This window comes from Spermophilus citellus (assembly GCF_964194105.1).
Source record: "Spermophilus citellus genome assembly, chromosome: 2".
NCBI classification, from domain to species: Eukaryota; Metazoa; Chordata; class Mammalia; order Rodentia; family Sciuridae; genus Spermophilus; species Spermophilus citellus.
Genome location: NC_138183.1, coordinates 5,649,574 through 5,671,752, shown reverse-complemented (window position 1 = coordinate 5,671,752; position 22,179 = coordinate 5,649,574). Strand labels below are relative to the sequence as shown.

The 22,179-nt window shown below is 42.3% G+C and overlaps 1 protein-coding gene and 1 pseudogene across 3 annotated transcripts in view; one reads left to right on the top strand and one right to left on the bottom strand.

Moving 5' to 3' along the window:
• ABL1 (ABL proto-oncogene 1, non-receptor tyrosine kinase) overlaps window positions 1-22,179 on the top strand; it is a 136,714-nt gene that overhangs the window by 2,639 nt on the left and 111,896 nt on the right. The window lies entirely within an intron of this gene.
• Window positions 20,132-20,825, bottom strand: LOC308642866 (small ribosomal subunit protein eS12-like; annotated as a pseudogene). The gene has a single exon. The product of its transcript is annotated as a small ribosomal subunit protein eS12-like (transcript).

Here is a 22,179-nt window from a genome sequence, read left to right as displayed (position 1 = left end):
CCCAGATGGAGAAAATTTTAAAGTTTTACATTTGTGATGTTCCAAATGTGTTTTTACAACAAATTTGTGTTATTTTGTAATAAAATTGAAAGAAAACAATTGTTGACAGCTGGATCAATAATCACTTCTTTGTTGTACCTATTGATGAAAGATTGTCATGATTGAAGACAAGTCAGTTTCTTTGGACCTTGAGGATTCTTTTTCTGGAAAAATACACTGTTATTTTTGTGTTACAAATTGTTCTTGCTCTTTCACAGGCTGATCTTTCTAGAGTTTGTTGATGTCCCTGTAAATTGGATTGAAAAACTTGGAAGTAAGAAACACAGTGTTAGACCAGACATGAATCTGGAAGCCTAGAATGATGTTGATGGTGGTTGGTGGTTGGTGGTATGGTGGTGAATTTGAAAGGAGTGGGCAGATGGCAGCTTTTGCCAGGATCATTCAGGGTCAGAAGGGTCATATGGACAGTGTATGTGTGTGTTGGGGGGCTGTGGTGTTATTTTACACCACATGCTCTTTTCACATTTTAGTGGTTTAACTAAGAAAATTCTCTTAGGAAAATTGAAAGCATTCACTGGTAAAACTTTTTCTAGTGTATCTTTTTTCTTCAACAAATATTTATCGTGCCTATATTATGTGCTAGGTAGTGTTTTGGTGAAGGGTGATACATATGAGAAGAAAAAAATATCCTTGTCCTCTTAGGACTTGCATTCTAGTGGGAGTAGACAAACCATCAATATACTAAATAAATAACTGTAATTTGCCATGTAATTATTGCAGATCGTTTTTGTTCTTTTTAGTTATACATGACAGCAGGGTATATTTTGACATATCATACCTACATGGACAGATCCCATTCTTGTGGGTTGTACATGGTGTGGAGTTAGACTGGTCCTGTATCATTGAAGATTTTCTGCTAGTTTTTTTTTTTTTTAAGTGAGATGTGTCTATTATGTGAATTTCTATAAAACTGTTCAAGTATTACTTAAAAATATTGTACTATTAAACTGTCTTTGGTGCAAGATTAGTATGCATGGAATACTCTTGAAGAGAGTTTTGAGTAACCTATATTCAGGAGTATTGAAGAGTCCAAATTGACATATATCATAGCTTTGTGACGGTTTAGTGAACATTTTTCTGGTTTGGAAAAAGGGTAACAGGTTAATTGTTATCATTTTGTGTGATATAGTTAATATTACAGTTGAGAAAATTTGCAGCAGTGTTGCAAAAGATGTCATCCTCCCTGTGTGGAGATTTTGCACCACCGTCCTCAGTTTCCCCCTTGAAGGCGCAGTCCTACGGCCACTGGTGTAGAAGCGGCACTCTGAAGGACTACAGAGATGACAGGCAGTAAGCCCGGGGAATTCTAGGTGCAGGAAGACTGAAGCATGGTCATATGCCACTGGGGAGTATAGTGTGGCTCTAATTACTTCTTTTTCTTTCTTTTTTTTTAGTTGTAGATGGACACAGCTCCCTTCCTTCCTTCCTTCCTTCCTTCCTTCCTTCCTTCCTTCCTTCCTTCCTTCCTTCCTTCCGTGCTGAGGATCAAACCCAGGGCCTCACACACGCTAGGCAAGCCTTCTACCACTGAGCCACACCCCAGCTTTTCTTCTTCTTTTTTTAAATCTCTTTTTAGTTGTAGGTGGACACGATACCTTTATTTGTTTATTTTTATGTGGTTCTAAGGATCGGACCCAGTGCCTCACGCGTGCTAGGCAAGTCTACCACTGAGCCACAACTCTAGCCCTCTAGTTGCTTCTTATGTCACGTGAGGACCAGAATCATCCATGAGACAGTTTTGCAAGGAAAGGTTATAAACCAATTTTCAGAGTGAAAAAGTAGGGTGTAATGATTCTGCAGTGAAATACTATACAGATGTGTTGGTGGTGGAAGGTGCTGAGGACAAAATATAACCCAGAATGTGAATATGTGGGGGTATAATTTTAGTAATGGTAGCTAGAGAAGCCCACCTGAGAAGGTGGCATTTTGAATAAAGAACTGAAGGAGGAAGGTGAGGAGCAAGCTGCAATAGAAGTAGAGGGTACAGTGTTTCAGTCAGGGGGAGGCAGGTGCAAAGGCCCTGAGGCAGAGCTTGCTTAGCATATTCAAGGACCAGCCCAGAGGCCAGTGAAGCTGGAGCAGAGAAGGCAGAAGGAGGATTGTAGGAGGTAAAATGGGGGTAAAGGGAGGATAGAAGAGTGGAGTCCTGTTGGTCATTTCAAGGATGTTGACTTTTATACCTGTGGTTAGTGAAGCCCTTGGGACCTTGGAGATTCAGGTCCTGATATTTTTTTTTGTTGTGATACTGGGGATTGAACCCAGGAGGCGTTTTACTACTGAGCTACATTCTCAGTGCTTTATGTTTTTGATTTTGAGGCAGGGTCTCACTACGTTGCTGAGGCTGGCTTCAAACTTCTAACCCTCCATGCCTCCCAAGTTGCTGGGACTATAAGCATGGACTACTGTGTCCAGCTGAAGCTTCTTAAAAATTTTATTTGGGACTGGGATTGTGGCTCAGAGGTAGAGTGCTTGCCCGGCATGCGTGAGGCACTGGGTTTGATTCTCAGCACCACATAAAAATGAAATAAAGACATTGTGTCCACCTATAACTAAAAACATTTAAAAAATTTATTTAACAACTTATTTTTATATTTTCTAATTTTGAGTTAGTATATCTGTCCTTCAAAGTTAACTTATACTCAATATTTTATTTTAAGCTTAACTGAAAATGATAAGACATTGTTTACTATCAGTTCAAAGCTACTTTAAGGTTCTCAAATGAAACTTTAGGTCATAGTTGTAGGTACATGATACATTAACACTGTGATTCCTTCACTGTCAAATTATATTAAATATCTATACACGTTAGGAGGTGGGATAATGATCTGTTGAGTCCTATAGGCATTAATGTTAAACCAATCAAAAAAATTTTTTCCTTATCTAAGCAGGAGACAGTGTCTGGTAAAACTTTCCAAATATCTAATTATGTCTTATGATCATATGGTAGCTATTTTTTTTTAAATTGCAGAAAGTTATGAAATAAAAGGCAAAAAAATGATAACTTTTGTTTAAGAAACTCTATCATTGCATTCATCTTTGCAAAAAAGATTTCTCAGAATTTACTACCTGTATTGTTAATATTAAGATTTAAAAATTGAAAGTAACTAAAGAATAGTAATACTGCTCTAAGCACTAATATTTTTAAACCACATTTTTAGAAATATAGCAGGGTGACATCCCTCCTCATCAGAAAAATTTTATATTTTTAAGATGCAGTGTGATGTTCATTTTTATCTAAATGATTGGTTTATTAATTTGATAAAATGCATAGACTTTACTAGAATTGTAACTGACTCATTTACTGAGAATATACCGGATATTAGCCACTGTCCTTAGTGTTTTAATTAGGTATTTATGATAGCAGAGTGCATTTTAATTCATTGTACACAATTGTAGCACAACTTTACATTTCTATAGTTGTACATGATGTAGGAATGTAGCTGTAGCGTCTCACCATACGTGCAGTCATGTACCTAGGATAATGATGTCCATCTCATTCCACCATCTTTCCTGCCCCCATGTACCCTCCCTCCCCTCCCTCCCCGTTGCTCAATCAAATTTCCTCCATTTTTCCCATGCCTCCCCCCTCCCCAAACTTTTTGGGTTTTTGATAATAGGGATTAATATGCCTTGAGCATGTTAGGCAAGAGCCATTGCCTTACAACCCAAGTCTTTCTAAAATTTTAAGACAGAGTCTTGCCCAGACTGGTTTCCAAACTTATAGTCCTGCCTCAGTCTCCCTAATAGCTTAGATTACAGGTATGTGCCACCACTCACAGCTCACTCAGATTCTTAAAAGAGGTTGTTTGGAAAGACTATATCTTTCTATTTATGTAAGAGTTGGGTTGTGGTACATGAACTATGAAAATGCAAAATCGTGTATAGTTATGTTTTAATAGGCGCCCTGTTATTCCTATAGTCTGATACATTTTGTATGGCCTTTTTGTTTTTCATAAAACTTTATTGTCCATTTTAAGAATTATGCTTGTGATTAGAAGAAAACTGTTTCTGTTGTGGTGTAGGTAAAAGAAAATGACCGAAGATGATTGACCAAGAGTTTTACCTGGTTTGAATCAAACATTCTATCAAATAAAATGATAGAAGTTAGAATGTGAAATCACTTCATATTGGTTGAGTGTACCTGTGTTGGAAATAAGTTTTTTTGGCGGTACTGAGGATTGAACCCAGGGGTGTTCTACCACTGAGCTACATCCCCTGCCCTTTTTTCCCCCTATTTACTTTTTTATTTTGGAATAAGGTCTTGAGAAGTTGTTCAGGCTGACCTTGAACTTGGTGATCTTCCTGCCTCAGCTTCCCTAGTAGCTGGGATTACAGATGTGTGCCACCACCCCCAGCAGTATGTGCATTTTTCAGGTGGGAGAGAGAGGGATGCGTTACCATGATTGAGCTGGGAATTATACCCATAGAAATGTCTGGGTCTGGGTAAGAGATGCGAGTTACTGCTTAGAAGATGGGCTTGGGTGAGAGGGAGCACTCCCTCTGGACTGCTCAGCCACATTCCTCACCATCACCTGACTGCCTGGTTCCTGCCTCTGGTGGTTGTGCCCCTGACATCACTGAGTGTGTTCGAAACCCACCTACCATTCACATTCCTCTCAGTGCCCCTTCTTCCTGAAACCACATTTGACATCTGGCCCTCCCTAGTTGTTCTGTAACTTCTGCCCCGTCGTGCTTCTGCAATACAGTGAACGCTTGCCCACATACTGTATATTTGCCCTGTAGTATTTCCTAATAGCTTCTTGTGAGCTGGGTCCTCAAGTGAAATGTAAGTGTGTGCAGGCAGGATCGACCTCCTTGTCTGTTACCTAAGCCCAATGCTGAATAGATAGGCCCTCAGTAAAAATTTCTTGTTTAATAAGAATTAAATGCACTAAATAAGAGATTGGACTTATCCACTTACAAGAAGTAGAAGAAAGTTCTCAAACAGGTAATTTCTTTCCTAATGGATCCAAGGATTTTGGGGGGATAGGGATACTGGGAATTGAATTTAGGGGCACTCGACCACCGAGCCACACCCCAGCCCTATTTTGTATTTTATTTAGAGAACAGGTCTCACTTGAGTTGCTTGGCACTTGCCATTGCTGAGGCTAACTTTGAACTCGCGATCCTCCTACCTCAGCCTCCCAAGCTACTGGGATTACAGTTATGCACCACTGTGCCTGGCTATTTTTTAAATTTTTTAAAATATTTTTTTAGTTGTAGGTGGGCACAATACCTTTATTTTATTTATTATATACGATGCTGAGGATCAAACCCAGTGCCTCATACATGCTAGGTGAGGGCTCTACCACTGAGCCACAACCTCAGCTGTCACTTAGCATATTTTTTAAGGTTTATTCATGTTGTAGCATATATGCTGATTTCTTTCCTTTCTAAGACTGAATAATACTCCAAGCTTGTATGTACAACATTTTGTTTACCCTTCCATCTGTTGATGGAACTTTTGTATGATTTCTAAAAATTATACTGTACATACAGAAAGGGATACAAATGGTAAATATGCAGCTTGATGAGTAATCCCGAAATGAGCACCTCTGTGAACCTGTCCTGGTAAAGAAGTGGAAAGTCAGCAGCACTCCTCAGAAGGGCCAGTCCTCCCCAGTTTCGCCAGATCCTCCCTTGCTCTTCCTCAGAGGTAATTAATACCTTGCGTGTGTCAGTGGGTTTGTTCCCCGTGTTTTAATATTTCCCTGTCCTTTTGGTGTCCTTAGGCTCTGTAGTGATATTTCTTCTTTCATTAACAATCTTTCATTGTTAATTTGTGCATTCTGTTTTTTTCTGCCTCTTTTGGCTAATTTTGTTGGGAGTTATCAATTTTATTAGTCTTTCAAAAAAATTGACTTTCTCAATTGTCTTCTACTTTATTGATTTCTGTTCTTTATTATTTTTTTACTTTATTTTGTTTTTTTCCCTAGATTGTTTTTTTTTCCTTTGGTACTAGGAGTTGAACTCAGGTGTGCTCTAGCACTGAGCTACACTCCCAGATCTTTTTTTTTTTAATTTTTTTTTTTTGTTGTTGCACATGGACACAATGCCTTTATTTTGTTTGTTTATTTTATTTTTTATGTGGTGCTGAGGTTTGAACCCAGTGCCTCACACATGCTAGGCAAGCGCTCTACCACTGAGCCATAACTCCAGCCCTACACTCCCAGATCTTTTTATTTTTTATTTTATTTATTTATTTATTTGATTGAACTCAGGGGCATTTCAGCACTGAGCCACATCCCTAGCCCTATTTTGTATTTTATTTAGGGTCTCATTGAGTTGCTAAGCACCTTGCTCTTGCTGAGGCTGGCTTTGAATTCGAGATCCTCCTGTCTCAAGCTGTTGGGATTATAGTGCGTGCCACCATACCTGGTTTATTTTTTATTTTGAGACAGGTTCTCACTAAATTGCCAGGTTTGGCCTAGAATTTGCAGTTCTCCTGCCTCAGTCTCCTGAGTTGTTGGGATTACAGGTGCTACCACGCCAACTTTTTTCTAGGTTCTTAAGGTGGAAATTTAGATTATTGATTTTGAACTTTTCTTCTTTCCTAATATAAGCATTTAAAATTTTTGAGCTTTTCTTAAGTATTTAAAATTGTGTATTTCCTTCTACACACTGAGTTAGTGCCATTATACACATTTTGATATGTTGTTTTTAAAGTATTTAATTTCCAATATTTGGATATAGCAGATATCATATTGATTTCTAATTTAATTTCATTGAGGTCTGAGAATATCCTCTGTAAAGTTTCAGTCATTTGATACTTACTAAGACTAATTTGATGTCTCAAGATATAACCTGTCTTAGTGAATGTTTCATTTGTATTATTGAAAAGAATGTGTTCTGCTCTTGTTGGGTGTACATTTCTTTTCTTTTCCCCTTCCCCTGCTGTTGGGGATTGAACCCAGAGGTGCTCTATCACTGAGCTACATCCCCAGCCCTTTTTTATTTTAAGACAGGGCCTCACTAAGTTGTCCAGGGTAGCCTCGAACTTTTGATCCTCATGCCTCAGCCTCCCAAGATGCTGGGATTACAGGCTTGCACCACCATGTGACAGCTTCCCTTACTATTTATTTTTTATTGGTGCTATGGTTACATATTTGTACCTGTTTACAATATATGATTTGGCCAATATCACTCCCCCCACTCTCCCCCCCTTCCCCTCACTCCCTGGTCCTTTTCATCTGCTGATCTCCCTTTGATTTTCATGAGATCTTTGCTCGGCCAGCTTTCTTTGCCTTTTTACTCTCTAGCTTCCACATATGAGAGAAAACATATGAGACCCTTGACCTTCTGAGTTTGGCTTATTTTGCTTAACATAATGGTCTTAAGTTACATCCATTTTCTGGCAAACGATATAATTTCATTTTTCTTAGGGCTGAATAAAACTCCATCATGTGTGTGTATATGTTTAAATACTACATTTTCTTGTCTTAATGCATTCATCCATTGACAGACATCGAGGCTGGTCCATGGTTTGGCTGTTAGGAATTGGGGTGTTATAAACGTGGGCCTTTGCTTGCTTTTTATCTACTTATTTTATCTATCTTTCCTAAGGTTTTTTTCTTTCCTTTTTTTTTTTTTTGTAAATGTCTTTATTTTGTTTATTTATTTATTTTTATGTGGTGCTAAGGATTGAACCCAGTGCCTCACAGGTGCGAGGCAAGCGCTCTGCCACTGAGCCACAACCCCAGCCCCTTTTTGGTATCTTTTTTTTACAGAAAGAGGAATGTTAAAAATCAATAGTTATGATTATAGATTTTTCTCCTTTAATTCCGTTCATTTAAAAAATTTTTTAAAAATCTTTATTTTATTTATTTATTAACTTATTTTTATGTGGTGCTGAGGCTTGAACCCAGCGCCGCGCCTCGCACGTGCCAGGCAAGCGCTCTACCACTGAGCCACATCCCCAGCCCTTAAAACATTTTTTTTCGGTTGTAGATGGACACACTATCTTTATTTTATGTATTTATTTTTATGTGGTTCTGAGGATCAAACCTAGGGCCTCACAGGTGCAAGGAAGCGCTCTGCCACTGAGCTCCCCCCCCCAAAAAAAATTAACCCTTTAACTGAAGAAGCCAGAAAAATATAATCATCCCCATGGGTATAGGAGCGATACCGTGATGAGAATCAGGCTGAGTGCGCTTCCCGGATGTGAAGATTGGACACCCCAGAAAACGCCACAAGCGAAGAGAGCAAGTTTTATTTAAAGGGTGGAACAGAGATAGACTTCTGTGAAGAACAGCAGCCCCAGAGCTGGTGTCTGAGGACAGGGTGTCCTACCTTTTTATACATTTTAGATTTCCTCTTCTCCTGCTCTCTCCTCCCCATACTGCCTATGTGACCAAAAGGTGGCCTTGGAGCTGAAGACATCCAAGCACAGATGAGAAAGTAGCCGCCCTGGGGGGCCTAGGGAAGGAGCCGTCCAGGGGTGCTCCTCAACAACTCCTGCAGCCCCCCCCCTGCAGGGGGGAACTCTCCCCTGGAGGCAGGGAGCACCAGGGTGTAGGAGGGGAGGGCGCTGGAGGGATTCGCTTCTTATTTTCTTTCCTTCCAGCCCAATTGTTGCCCCCACCCAGGAGGAAGAGAGTAACAAAATAAAAATAAATTAAGAAATGGAAATGATCAACAAAACCAAAAGCTGACTTTGAAAGAGAAGACTAGTGAAATAGACCAACTTCTGGCAAGACTGATGGAATGAAAGGCACGAATAAGACCATTGAGAATGAAACTACGACTGAATATCCTGTCAGCTCTTGCTCGATTCTGTGGAAGCTCTGTTAGGTCACTAACACATTTTTCTCTTCCTGGTTTTCAGTTTTTATTTTCTGTTGGTTTGTCTTCAAGTTCACTATCTCTTTTGAAGTTTAATGTCTTGGAAAATTTTTATTTCAGATGTCATACTTTTCTATTCTAAAATTTCCCTTTACTGGGAACCAAAGGAATCATGTCGAATACTTAACTGTCGTGGACCTTGGGGAAATTCAAGTCACTTTTGTCCTGGCCAGATCAGGTCTGTGGACTGAGGAAGGCTCTAGATGGTGTTTGGCCTATTCCGTGCCTTCAGTTGTAAGGAGGGCTCATGACATCATGGCAGCCCTCAGGCAGGGCAGCTGCTTAAGCAGACCTGGAGTCCAGCGCTCGAAAGGCCTGACTTGTGTTAGCTACTTATTTTAAACAGGACTCTTGTCTCCCATATGTAATTGATCACTAGCTCTTCTTTTGTATGGGCACATATTTGCAATTATCTTCTATGTTTGGGTATTCTGCTGCAAAAAAAATAAGACCTGGAGAAAAGTAAATAAATAGAATTTCCATTTCAGACTCCATCTCACTGTGTTTCCCTGCCTGGTCCGGAACTCTTCTCCCAGGCTCAAGTGGGCTTCCTCCCCAGCCTCCGAGAGGCTGATGCTGCAGTGTGCTGCCTCTCCTTGCTGTTGCTTATTTGTTATAGTTTGTGTTTTTCTGTTGAGATGCACCATCTTTTCATTCATGAGGTCCATTTTCTCCTTTAAATCTTTGAAATTATTTGTAGTAAGTACTTTGTTTACTATTTTAAGCATCTAGATCCATTTTTATTGACTGCTTTTCTTGTGTCTTTATATGTTTAATAATTTTGATTTTATGCCACACATGTGGATGTTACATTGTAGGGATTCTGAATTTTTGCCTGCCCCTGCCCCCCATTCCACTGTCCCCTCCATCCTTTCCTTCCTTCCTTGAGATTGAACCCAGGGTTGTTCTGACACTGAACTACATCCCCAGTCCTTTTTTTCCCCCTGAGGCAGTGTCTTGTTAAGTCCCTGAGGCTGGCCTGAACTTCCCATCCCCTGCCTCAGCCTCCTAAACCAGTGGGATTACCAGAGCACACCACCACAAATGACCTAGATCTGGTGGTGGTTCTTTTTTTTTCTGACAGGTGGTTAAATTATTGGTGTATTCTTTTAACCCTGACAGACTTGGTTTTATGGTTTATTAGTAGGTGTTTATGCTCAGTTCAGACTCCTAGTCCTTATCTAAGGGGTGTTCTTTAGATGATATGCTTGACTTTTTTGGGTTTCACTTGAATGACAGAGGCACTCACATGGTTTCTCTGCTCTAGGTGGACTGCCACTTACTGTCCCCCAGGGCTGTGAAGCACCATCTCACAGCAGTCCTCAGGCTCGCAGCCTCTGGCCTCACCCTCAGCTGACCCTTACAGCATCTCACCATGCACATGTGCAGCCCGGAAGCCAGGACCCACAGGACAGCTCCCACCCCACCTGCCCGGCCCGGCTTCCCTCCCAGCCTCTGGACAACTCCTTCCTCTCGGGTTCCCTGCCCTGCAAACTCCACCTGCTCATACCCTCACACACCGTGTCTGCTTCCCTGGTTCAAAGGACTGCTGCCATTGCCTTGGGTTTTAACTCCCTGCACCTGGCTGGAAAGCGCCCCAGGCAGGAAGGTGGAGTGGGTTTTTCTCTTCTCTCATCTTATATCTGCCTTGCCTCTTATTGGGATCTTATCTCCGCCTTACCTCTTATCGAGGCCTAAAAATTGTTGTCTCAAATATTTTGTTCAGGTTTTTCTGGGAGGTGAGGTACTGGGGATTGAACCCAAGGCGCTTTACCACTGAGTTACATCCCCAGCCCAGCATTTTTTATTTATTTTTGAGACAGTTTCTGACAAAGTTGCTGAGGTCCTCATGAAATTGCTGAAGCTGGCCTCAAATTTTTGATCCTCTTGTCTCAGCCTCCCAAGTCCCCGGGATTACAGATATGCACCACTATGCTATTTTGTTCAGTTTTTACAATCACTTAGAGCAACAGAGTAAGTCTGATACCCTTTACTGCATTATGGGTGGAAGTAGAAGTTGGGTTCTTCATCCTTTTCACATGTACAGTATGTATTTTGGTGGTTTTGCTTGTTTCACTCGTAAGATCTATCTCTGTTTCTGCATCTATCAGTAGTTTGTTCATTTTCATTTTTTACTATTCTCATATAAATATTTAAGAATTACCTACCTATGCCATTACTAATAGACATTTGTGTTATTTTCAACTCTGTTAACAAATAATGCTGCTTTTTAATTTTATTTTCAGACAGGGTCTCAGTAAGTTGCTGTCTTGATGGGCAAAGGTGCGACTTAAGCAGTTGAGGGGGAAATAAAGAATGTCCACCACTTCTGCCCTTTTCAATGCTTTATAAAATCACTCAATACAATTTCACTCTATAGGTTATTAATTAAGAAAATGGGGTTGGGGATGTGGCTCAAGCGGTAGCGCGCTCGCCTGGCATGCGTGGAGCCCGGGTTTGATCCTCAGCACCAAATACAAAGATGTTGTGTCCACCGAAAACTAAGAAATACATGTTAAAAAAAAATTCTCTCTCTCTCTTAAAAAAAAAAAAAAGAAAATGACAATTTTTAATGCTGGGCACTGCAATAGACTTAATCAATTCACAGCAAACAATTCTAGGTTAATTCTAAGCACTGCAAACACTCCTAATCCTGACAGGCTCATGACAGACATTCCGTGTGCTAAGCTCAAGTGCCAGGTCTAAAGTGTCAAGCCTTAGGCTCTAAGTCCAGCAGATGCACGCTCACTCAGACCAAGGTGATCATGTCAGGGACCGAGGCAGGCTTCTCCTGGGGGTGGAGCTGACGGCCTGTTGAGGAGAAGGTCTTGTAGGAAGAAGTTGCAATTCTCATCAGGGTCAAGATGTGGCTGTAGCGGGGTGCGATGTCGAACACCTGTAATCCCAGTGGCTTGGGAGGCTGATTCAGGAGAATCTCGAGTTCAGAGCCAGCCTCAGCAACTGCAAGGCGCTAAGCAACTCGGCACAACCCTGTCTCTAAATAAAATACAAAATAGTGCCGGGATGTGGCTCAGTGGTCGAGTGCCCTGGAGTTCAATCCCAAGTACCAAAAAAAAAAAAAAAAAGATGTGGCTATAGAGTTTGAGAGTGGTGCGGAACATGCAGATGATCAGGCAAATGAGGAGAAGAGTTGGATGTCAGTCCAGGTCCTCATCAGGCTCTCTGGCATGTGGGCATCAGTGTCAGCTGGCTGAATGTCTGTTCATTTGCTCTCTCATTTATAGTAAATTCTGGGGCTTCTGACTTCCCTTTCAATCCCTATCAGCTGCTACGAATTTCTCAGTGACGTCATTTGCCCTGAGATTAAAGCATCTGGTCTGGTGGTCCCCACCCTGATTTTCTTGCCTCACCCTTATGGGGTGAGGGTAACATGACAGAGACTTCACTCTGAGTTTGTCAAGGTGGTGAGAAGTGACTAGTTAATGTCAGACTATGCCTGATGATCACATTGGAGGGCTCTGTAGGCGTGCCTGGTGAGATGGCAGGTTTCAAAGTGGAGTTTTAAAATGGAGTTGCTTAGGCTAAAACCTAACACCAAAAAATCCTGTGTGCCATAGTGTGTGGGTCTTTTAAACGTTTGCTTTAAAAAAAATTTTTTTTAGTTGTATTTGGACACAATGCCTTTATTTTTATGTGGTGCTTAGGATCAAACCCAGTGCCTCACACATGCTAGGCAAATGCTCTCCCACTGAGCCACAGCCACAGCCCTTAAAATGTTTGCTTTTTAGGTGGTTGTGCACTGGTGTGACCTGGTTTTAATTCACACTTCTCTGGTGGCTCCCTTCTTTGATGACTCATGAATACATCCTAAGTCCTTATTCCTTTCTCCAGGTCTCCAGTGTTGCCATAGTCTGCGCTGTCCACTTAGGATATTGCTGTGGTGAACATTCCTGTCCCTGTACTTTGGCCTTCCCTTCCCTATTAACACCCTCAGGCTAAGGAGCCTTTCCTCCAGCCGTGGCAAAGTCCCAAGCATCTGGTGGATCACACGTGTTCAGGATGTGCAGGTGAAGCAGCCAGGGCCTTTATTGTGTCCACCTGTTCTCCAGAGGAGCAAAGGCTGACGGGACCTGTAAGTCCTCCCTCAGAGCCCTGGGTTTCTGCCAGTAATGACTTGTTAATTGGTATTAACATTGGTAAGGATTGAATTTGGAAGTCTTAAACAGTTTCTTGAGATTTCTTTCTTCCTTCCTTCCTTTTAAAATTTTTAAAATTTTGGTACTGTGGATTGAACCCAGAGGGGCTCTGAGCCACATCCCAACCCTTTTTGTTTTTCATTTGAGACAGGGTCTTGCTGAGTTGCTTAGGACCTTGCTAAGTTACTGAGGCTGCCCTTGAACTTGTGATCCTACTTCCTCAGCCTCCTGAGTTACCATGATTACAGGCATGTACCAATTAAGATCTCATTTTTTGAGAAGTAGAAAATAGGAAATAGAATTGCTAAATAGCAGAAGAACAGACTTTTATTTGTTTTAACCCAAGGCCTCGAGCATGCTAGGCAGGCACTCTACCACTAAACTACCCTCCCAGCCCTTTTAATTTTATTTTGAGACTGGGTGTTGCTAAGGCTGGGTTTGAACTTGAAATCCTCCTGCCTCAGCCTTCTGGAATTATAGGCATGTGCTACCACACTCCTGGCAAGAGCTTGTTTTTATTTTATTTATTTATATGTGGTGCTGAGGATCGAACCCAGGGCCTCCCATGTGCCAGATGAGTGCTCCACTGCTAAGCCACAACCCCAGCCCGAGAGCTTGTTTTTAAATAGAGATATTTGTGGAAGAATGACAAGATAGGACCGTATTCTGAGGATGATTGTCTTAGTTGCTGTTTGGGTCTTTGGGTCTTGGGTTGGTTGGTTTACTTCCTCTGCAAGTTGTGAGGAGGAATTGAATTTACAGCCATACCTAAATTAAGTGGAACCTTCACTTAAATAGAATTTATTTTTGACATATCACTTTTGTGAGAAGGCAGCTGGTCTAGTTAGTATCAAAAGTTCTGTTAGCTGGGCCTGATGGTGCCTACCTGTAGCACAGTGGCTAGGGAAGCTGAGGCAGGAGGATAGCAGTTGGAGGCCAGCCTCAGCTACTTATCAAGGCCTTAAGCAATTTAGCGAGACCCTGTCTCAAAAAGGGTTGGGGATGTAACTCAGTGGTAAAGCGCCCCTGGGTTCAATCCAAAAAAACCAAAAACCAAAAAACAACCAAAAAGTTCAGTTAAACAACTCCCAGATTGGCCCTGGTATTGAATAGATTAGTGTGCCGCCACACTTCTATTGTGTCATCGATCATCGATCATCGATCATCATCTCATCGGCAATTCTGCAGCATCCTGAGTTGCGAAGTCCCTTTTGTGGCCATGACACTCTTTAGATTGATAGACCCAACCTGATCTTTTATTAAAATTGGGAGCCATCTTGCCACAAAGCCATGAAAAGATAATTTCGGCTTTACTATAAATTACTGCAAATTTCTGAACCTGCTTGGAATGCCTGCCCGTGTCTTGAACTCGCCCATGCCTGGCTCTCTGACCAGATAGCAGCCCTCTCTGAAACTTTAGTGACACCTCATAAATATTGGCCTTCCCTGGCCATCCTCTCTGAGGCTCTAATGGTCCTCATAAATTCTGATGTTGGGGCCAGCAAAAAAAAAAAAAAAAAAAAAATGTGTGAACTACCATTAGTGTGATGCTTGTCAGAGTTCTGTTATCTGTAACACCCCTTTTGTGTAACTTTCTGGGCTATAAAGCTGGGCTGTAGGAAAGGTGGGGGGCTGTCTTGTTCCCGCCGTTTTGTTTTGGGAGGGAGAGGCAGCCCGGCCGGTCGAAATAATAAGCTTGCTTTAATTTGATTTTAATTGGAGTCGGTGGTCTTTTCTTGCGTCTTGGTTTAACAAGATATTTAGCTTTAGATATTTTAAAGACTCTTTAATATACTTGTTGTTTGTTTCTTTGGTATATAAAGGATAGATAGTATTCCTATTTTCAGAAGGAAAACTGGTTCAAGTTGGTTGTGTTTTTAGGATTACTTTGCTAGTTATAGAGCAGTGGTAGAAACTGAGTCTCTGGATAGCTGGAGTATTTTTTCAATAGAAATCCTTACTTTTTGAAGATGGGCTAATGCCCTTTGAAAGTGATCACAACTTTGAAATGAGGGGGGTTTAAGTTTAGAATTTATTTAATTAGTTTTAATTTTTTCCACAGTTTTGTGATATATGTTTTCAATTAAACATTGAATATTCTTTCGATAATTGGATATTTGGGGATGTAGTGCTTTATTTATGCTTTATAATTTTATACTTTTATAAAATTTATAATTATTTATTTATTTTATGTGGTGCTGAGGATGGAACCCAGGGCCTCGCATGTGGTAGGGGAGCGCTGTGCCGCTGAGGCCCAGCCCCAGCCAAGATTATAATTTGTAATTTAAAACACTTACACATTACCTTAAAAGCTTTGTGATAGTTTCAAAATTTATTTTAAAATTAAATTGAATGAGGGGCTGGGGCTGTAGCTCAGTGGTAGAGCGCGTGCCTTGCATGTGTGAGACCCTGGGTTCGATCTCCAGCACCACATAAAAATAAATAACTAAAAATAAAGATATTGTATTCATCTACAACTAAAAAAATTTTAAAAAATTAAATTGCATGACTTTGGCTAGGTAGCACAGTTCCTGATTGAAGTCCAGAACAGTAAATGTGTCTTCTGCAACATTTGCTCCTGTCTTGCCCTCTGGCCTTCTCATTCCACTACTATGCTTTTGTAGTTCCTTTTTTTATCCTTTAAATGTTTCTTTTTTGCAAGTATTTAGTATACAAAGGATAGCGTGCAGTGTGAGCTGTTGGTGCATCTTGGTTTCTGTGTCTCAGTTGATCCTCAGGATGTCTTCATGTTGGTATACAGATGTCTTTTTTTTTTTTTTTTTTTTTTTTTTGTGGTGCTGGGGATGGAACCCAGGGCTTTGTGCATGCAAGGCAGTTTTTTTTTTTTTTTTTTTTTTTTTTTTTTTTTTTTTTTTTTTTTTTTTTTGCCTTGTGGCCCACTAACCTGGAAATATCATTGTTTTCTCAACCAGTTTCCTATTTGGGGGCATTTGGATTATTTCTAGTATTTGGCTGTTGCAGACAGTGCTGAAGAATGACTCTGTATGTGCCATTTCATACCACACAGCTGTGTCTGTGGAAGAGCCTCCTGAAAGGAGGAGTGCTGGATGGAAGGGTTGTGCATTTGTCATTTCCGTTAGCAGGTGACACTACTTAGTGGATATCCACTAATGCATAGACACCTACTAATACAGGATCTATATTGGTAGATATCCCAAAGTTCCTCCTATAAGATTCTAGTTTATGCTTCCACCACCAGTAACGCACAGGGTCTCTGTGTCCCCAAAACCTAGTTTAGAGATTGTGCTGTTGCCGGGTGTGGTGGCGCACACCTGTAAGTAATCCCAGCAGCATGGGAAGCTGAGGCAGGAGCCTTAGCAACTTAGTGAGGCCTTAGGCAACTCAGTAAGACCCTGTCTAAATGAAATATAAAAAGGACTGGGGTTGTGGCTCAATGGTTAAGTGCTCCTGGGTTCAATCCTCAGTACCCCCCTGAAAGAGAGAGAGAGAGAGAGAGAGAGAGAGAGAGAGAGAGAGAGAGAGAGAGATCAAATTTGGGGAGTTTTTCTAATTAGGTAAGTAAGAAATAGTGTGGTTTTGATTAGTAGTTCTCCTGTGAGTAATATTGAGCATTTTAACACATTTAAGGGACATATATTTATGTTTCTATCAACCATCTCACCAGGTTCTTTTTTAAAATATTTTTTAGTTGTAGCTGGACACAATACCTTTATTTTATTTTTTTATTTTTATGTGATGCTGAGGATCGAACCCAGGGCCTCGCACATGTTAGGCAGACACTCTATTGCTGAGCCACAACCTCAGCCCCTCACCAGGTTCTTAATGTGGCGGATATTTAAGGAGGACACTGTGCAGGCTCCTGCTGGTTGACTCTGTGGCCTCCATTGCCTTCTGACTCTATCTCACAAAGAGCTAGCTGTCCTAAGCTCCAGGGGGACTTGAGACGGCTGTTCAACCCTGGCTGCCCACTGGCATCTCCTCAGAAGCTAGAAACACCTGTGCCCAGATCCCATTTCTTAGGATTGACCTAATTGGCCTGGGGAGAGGCCTGAGCATCAGTTTTGTTTGTTTTTTAATTTGTGTTTTAGTAAAGAAGACTCTGTTCAAAAGAATTTTTCTGCAGCTGGGGAAAGGTGCTGTTGCAGTGGGGCGCACCCTCTGATCCCAGGATCTATCTGCAGGCATGTCCTTCCTTGTTTTTGTTGTGAACGCTCCAGGTTCTAACAGGCAGCTGGGGTGGAGAGTCATTGGTCTCAGCAGCTCCTTTGTCCTGGGCACTTCTTTCGCTTCAAAGTGGGCATGAATCCTAAACTGACCGAATCTTTCTGAAATCAGGGCCTTTTATTCTGGCACTGGAGTGAGGTGTTTTTTGCTTCTGGTAGCCAGTGTAGCACCACGAGGCCAGCCAGCAGGTGGGGGCCCTGAAACACTGGGCAGGCCAGAGGGTAAATGGGACAGCGCCGAGCTGGTGAGCGCACCGCACGTTGACGCCTTACGGTGGAAGCCCTGTGAGTTGGTTCACTGTTACTTGCAGCCACTAGGCTCTGTGGGAAAAGCCCTGCATTTATTTCCCTTGGGGTTTTATTCTTTCCATTATTTGGGAAAAAGGATGTCAGAGTCCATTATCAAGTGACATTACAGTCTTTATGATATTTGTTTAACTTGGGTTAGTTTGCGTGCCACTTGCACACTTGTTTCTGTTGTGAAATTGGCAAAATTCCATTTAATGGGGCCGTCCTCGGCTGTCCCTGCGCAGTGTGCTGACCATCTCCCAGGGTAGATGGTGCAACTACCTAGTGGTCACATCACTGTTAGAGATAATATATTCCTGACACCGTTTTTCTCTTTAAAATTAAATTTATATTTTTAACGGGTACCTAAACACAAAAATTATGAGGTCCCATGCTGTGTTTTAACTCAGTGTGCACGTCTCCTCACACATTTTCCACCTCTGTGTGGTGGAAACATTCCTGCTCCTTCTGACCATCCTTCAGCCCTGGGGTGAGGCCACTGCCTCCTCTAAAAGAGGTCTGAACCAGCCAGTTCAGGCCCTCTGGTCTCTTCCTGCCACTGGCTTGTGCCTGGACTTGGGCCCCATTCAGCTGTGTTTAGAGATTGGCACCACTGAGTTAAGGCTCTGTGTGCTTGGTGCTGACCAGATTTCAGGGAGGCCTCAGGCAGAGTTGAGAGGCTGCTGAGGTGGAGGTGGTTCCTTCCTCCAGGGGCAGTGACAAGTGAACGAGTGCCCTGGAGGTATCTCCTTTTCCAGTGTCTTCCCTGGAATTTGCCTGTGACCTTCTTTGCATAAGTGGTAGAACAGCCTCAGCCTCAGGACACTGTCCTGCCCTGAGGGTCTGTTAGGAGGAAGCCAAGGGCAAGGCCTAGGGCCCACAGCTCTTAGCCTGCAGATACACAGCGATGCCCCAGGACACAGACGTTTCCTCAGCAGGCTAGTGTGGGGACAGGTGATTTTTTTGAGTTTAAGTTATTTAATATTCACAACAGCAACGAAAAATTAAAGTTAGAATTAGATATTAGCATGTCTGGAGGGTTTTTTTTTCTTGAGAAGCACAGTTGAGTAGTTGCTTGACAAGAACACAAAAAAATACTAAAACATGGTATGAGAAATGGTGACAGTCCCCCCGCCCCCCCATTCAAAACAGAATATTGTTTGGTAGATATATGTATGGAAAGACATTTCTCTGAGATAAACGGGTCTTTGTGATATGTGAGCCTTTTCAGTCTAGCTGTGAAAGCAGACTCTGGCACCCAGAAAGTATCACTCAGTGCCGCATGGCCTCCGCAGCTCTGTTACTTGGGTTGGGACATGTGTGAATAGAAGCATCCTCCCTGCTGTTGTCCAACTAAATGCATACTGTCTCCTGATGTTTTTTTAAAGGGCTCTTTGTTTTTTGAGGTTTAATTGAGATGATGGTACACTGGAGAAAAGCCTTCAGGAAATAAATACAAGGGTAGACTTTTTAAATAGCTGTATTGTTCTTTATCAAAACAGTATATATTTCTGCAGTTTAATCAAAGGAGATTTGATCCAGAAAGTCATCTGAAGTGCAGTCAGCATGCATGATCAGTGATACTTTAACACTTGTTCAGATGAAAATTGATCCTTTCCTACCCAAGTAGGGGGTGCACAGCCTGAGGGCATTTTTCCCTGAGTGAGTCTGGTTAGAGTGTTGCCAGATCAGGACATCGTAATTAGTGGATGGTGCCAGTGTCTTGGCTGGGCACAGAATCACGAGCCACCACACAGCTTTGTAGATTCAGACAGCAATTCTTTATTCCCGAACTCACACTGGCCTCCAGACACGCTCTGGGGGCAATCCCAGTTCTCCTCCCCAATTCACCTACTCTTTTTTTCCAATATCCCATTTGAATCTCACGAGAACTCAACGGGAACAAGCAGCAGGAACACCCTAATCCCGGGCAGCAATAATCTTCAACCTCCAACTTCCCTAAAACCCCTATTGTCTTAAACCAGGAACGCCCTAAACCCAAGGAGCGGGATACTGCCTCAAACCTGATCAGCTCTAAACCCGGATCCGCCTTGGTCCTTGAGCAAGGTCACCTTACATGCAATGTCAACAGCGAAATCCATTTAACATGGGGTACGCTAGCAAGGAAATTTTGATGCGTCATTCCTACTTGGCAATGGCCCTCAGCAAGATGGGTCTTATAAGTTGATCGAATCCCAGTGCCACTTTCTGTAACTGCAGGTCAGTCCACATCATTGCCTCCTAAGAGCACATGATTATGATGTTAACGGTAAGTCAGAGGAGTTGGTAAATGATCTGTTCATTGAAATGAAGTTTTTTTGTTTCAGTTGGCTTTTAGGGGAATCACCAGTAAACAGATAATGAATGGCCACACAGGCTCAGGGGCACCACCGCTGCACCTGGCATCTCCTCTGATTGCAGGGCTGGGAGGCACCTGGAAGTCCTTTGCTTTCCCTCACTGAGGGGGAGCTGCTAGACCCCTTCTGGGCTTGGTTTTACTGTGTCTGAGTGCCAGCCCCCCTCCCAGAGAAGCCCTGGGGAGGGAGGAGGGCGGGAGGACCAGTCACCATGCTGGAGTGTGTGTTGTTTTTGAATGTGAATGAAAGATTTATTTACTTATTTCTTGCATTTGAAGTACTCTTTGATGACATCCTTGGCCTGAGATTCTTTGCCATAGTCCTTAACAACTACACAATTGCAAGCAACCACTTCATGGGTTTGCCTTCTCGGTCAGTTTTACAGAGGCAACCCATTCTCCTAGTTTCTTGTTGTCATCGACCTTAATTAGATTGACTTGGTGCTCAGCACAAAGGGCCTCCACCAGTTTGACATACATCGGCTCATTACAGTTGGATGCACGCACACAGAGACAGGCCTGGTGCTTGTCTAAGGCTTTGGCAGCTTCGCGAATTCCACGTTCAAGGCCATCGTGGATGAGGGCGGTCTTCGGCACTCTTGTAAAGCAGTGTTGATGGCCATTACACCTCCAGCAGCAGTGCTTTCCTGGGCCATGGCGGTGGGTGACTGGTAAAGTGGAATCTTGAACGGACCCAAGCCTCCGCCTCTGCTCAGCTCAGCAGTGGCAGGGAAAGAGCTGGAGCTTATGTTTTGACCGAGACCTTGGGTTGGACAGAAGCGGGCAAGACCACACCCGTCCTTAGGTGTTTGCTGTCTATTACAGAGAAAGGAGCCAGGTCAGAACCGTGTAGTGCAAGGGAAGTTGGGTGAGGAGGGCCGAGGAAAAGGAATGAAGGGCCAGTTCCTGCCGTAGAACATCACAGCTCTGTGGAGCATCTGGCCCAGACCTTCTCAACAGGACCTGGCGCCTTTCACAGAGCACTTGTAAAGAGGAAGGAGCCCACTGCGGCCCTGGGTTGTGGTGCAGGGCTGTTTCTGTCTAAGCCCTAGTTGCCTCTGGTTTGGGCTGTACTCCTGTGGCCATTTGTGAGGAGTGTTGGCGCTTTTTACCACTTCATTCGTGTGTTGTGGTGGCGGATATCATTTTGAGGATGTGTGCTGTTGGGCGTCTGATGAGACGCGCACACAGCTTTTCAGTTGTTACTGCAGTGGGGGCCCTTCCTTACACACTTCTGAGAAAGTGTGATGGCTTCACCTGAAGTTGAGGCCCATTTAACCAAAACATATGAGCTTTTCTGCAGGGTATTCAGAAGATCAGAGACCGTTGCTTGATTTACAGATGATGGGCTGTGCATAAATACCCCATCTGAGACAGACACCAGGTTTTGTCATACTGTCTGTACCTATGACAGCAGCTGTGGAGTGCTTCCCTGTGCTAGGCACTGCGCAGAGCTCTTGGCATATTTTTAAGTCACTAAATAGTACTGGAGCCCTTGTTCTAAACCGCAAATTGAAGTTTGAGGTTCGTTATAAACCTGTGTAGAGCTGGGATTGGTGGCACATGCCTATAATCCCAGCAGCTTGGGAAGTTGAGGCAGGAGGGTCCTGAGTTCAAAGCCAGCCTCAGCAATGGCGAAGTGCTAAGCAACTCTTTAAATAAAATACAAAATAGGGCTGGGATTGGCTCAGTGGTCTAGTGTCCCTGAGTTAAATCCCTGGTACAAAAACAAAGAAACAAACAAAAAAACACCTATGTAAAACAATGGTCTCCATTAAAAAAAATTCTTTTGGGCAAGCAAATCTCTTCTGTATGTATCATATATACATACACATAGCCTAGTATCATGTGCTATTAAGATATTTTGTGTATTATGAAGCATTTCTAGGAACTGAGATTGTAGCTCAGTAGCGGAGCACTTGCTTAGCATATGAGAAGCACTGTGTTCAATCTTCAGTACCACATGAAAATAAATAAATAAAAATAAAGGTATTGTGCCCATCTACAACTAAAAATATTTTTTAAAAGCATTTATTTTTTTAAATATTTATTTATTTTTTAGTTCTCTGAGAACACAATATCTTTGTTTGTATGTGGTGCTGAGGATCGAACCCGGGCCGCACGCATGCCAGGCGAGCGCGCTACCGCTTGAGCCACATCCCCAACCCTAAAAGCATTTATAAAGTAAAAATTAAGATGAAATAAATTGTAGTTTAAATATTTTAAAAATGTGTTATGGTATGAATTTGTTTCTAAAAATTGTTATTGAGAG